This window comes from Desmodus rotundus, chromosome 1 (assembly GCF_022682495.2).
Source record: "Desmodus rotundus isolate HL8 chromosome 1, HLdesRot8A.1, whole genome shotgun sequence".
Classification (NCBI taxonomy): domain Eukaryota; kingdom Metazoa; phylum Chordata; class Mammalia; order Chiroptera; family Phyllostomidae; genus Desmodus; species Desmodus rotundus.
The window spans coordinates 135,557,026-135,558,996 of record NC_071387.1 but is presented as its reverse complement, the minus strand read 5'-3'; the positions used below and the strand labels follow the sequence as shown (position 1 = coordinate 135,558,996).

General features: G+C 33.6%; 1 pseudogene; it reads left to right on the top strand.

Moving 5' to 3' along the window:
• The first annotated feature begins 918 nt into the window (after positions 1-918).
• On the top strand, positions 919-1,001 carry LOC112307236 (U4 spliceosomal RNA; annotated as a pseudogene).
• The last annotated feature ends 970 nt before the right edge of the window (positions 1,002-1,971 follow it).

Genomic DNA, 1,971 nt, shown 5'->3' with positions numbered 1-1,971 from the left:
AGCACCCCTACAGCCCAGATTTGGCACCCTGTGACTTCTGGCTTTTCCCAAAACTAAAATCACCTTTGAAAGGGAAGAGATTTCAGAACATAGATTAGAAATACAACGGGGCAGCTGATGGTGATTGGGAGAACTGTGTGAGGTCCCAAGATGCCTACTTTGAAGGGGACTGAGGCATCGTTTTCCCATTACAATGTTTCTTGTATCTTGTGTCTTCCTTCAATAAATGTCTCTATTTTTCATATTACATGACTGAATACTTTCTGAACAAACCTCATATATCCGTACAATATAGCAAAATTGTAGGAGATCTATAGATTAAAGACATGGAATCAAGAGTAATTAAAACATAATGGATGAATATTATCATGTTAAAAGCATGAAGGATCAGATCTGAAGGGGCTCTCTTTGGCCAAATTTGGGACAATTTGACATCAAAGTGATAATAGTGCTTATGAATTATTATATGTTGAAAAAATTTTATGATCCATAGTATTAAAAAGGTGACAGAAAGAGAGAGAATGAGGGAGAAAGAGAAACAGGATAAAGCTAGTTTGGCAAATAATAAACAACTTGTAAATTTAAGTAAGAGATACTCAAGAATTCATTGTATTACTTTTTAATTTTTACTGTATTTTTGACAAACTTCAGATAAAGGAGCATCCCCTATATATACATATATACTATATATATATACATATATACTATATATACACACACACATATATATATATGTATTCGAAGAAACAAAGTAGAGGATAAGATCAGATGCTTTTTGGTAGAGAATGAAATTTTAAATAAAGTGACCTAGGGAAAAGCTCAGAGATAATAGAATTAAGTGATTACATTATGGTCATAGCTGGAAACATAAACCCAATCAATTGCATGGACAGTAACCATTTTTAAAAAAGAATATATAGCTTTGCACAGAGGCAGTATTATAACCAATGAGGTTTATCTAAGGCACAATTATTGCTAATTGAAAACTTTTGCCAATACCTACCCCCCAAAAGAAAAGAATGTATACAAGAAAGGGATAGTCTGCTTGTTGTGTATGAAAGAGGGATTTGAAGAGCTTAATGTCAGTGCTGGGTTTCTAGCATTCTCTGGCCAATAGAGAGTCTGAGAAGCATAGAACTTTGTGTGAATTTGTCAGTTAAACAACCATAATGAATTGGAAGTATCAGGTACCAGCTAAGGTGGTACAAGTCATTCAAATCATCAAATCTCCTGCTCATGAAGACCATTCTATAGATATTGCTGGAGAAAAAAAAAGAGATAAATCATGTTGACTCGTAGACAGTGCCCTGCCCCTTTGGCAAATATATTTTATTAACATTCTTGATTAATACATCAGTCTCCTCTAGTTTTAGTGGATATACATGGTTTAATATGTCTAGGTGATTATGAAAAATTATGTTTCTGAGTATTTAGATATGTAAATATGGGAAGCAGAACCCAAGGCATGGTAGATATCACAGTGTTTCCTTCAAGTGGTGGCTTTATTATTAAAATTTAGTAATAATATCAGTAAAAAACTAATGCTGGAGGTTAAGAAACATCTTTTCATGTCATAAACACCTTCAGGAAAGTCAAAAGAACTTTGATACTCTGCCCTATAAAAGAGCACATACAATCTCAGGTGAGAGAGAGATCTCAATAAGATAATTATTCTCTCATATGTGCTGCTTTATAAAATCTTTAGTTCCCATAAAAATGAGTGAGTTGAAATCAATTCATTTAACAAACATTTCTTTGGTTTTTATTACATGTAAGGGTTCATTCTTGGGATTCAGCACTGGTCCATGCTGTCATGGAGGTTTTGTTATATGGCCTATAATTTATATTTAAAATGCTTCAACATGGAAAGCAAAGAATTCTCTTTCACAAGGGCCCTTGTCTCTCAAAGCATACTCTATTTCATGTGTTGCATTCGCCCAACTCACATACCAACTTATTTCAGTTTTCAGC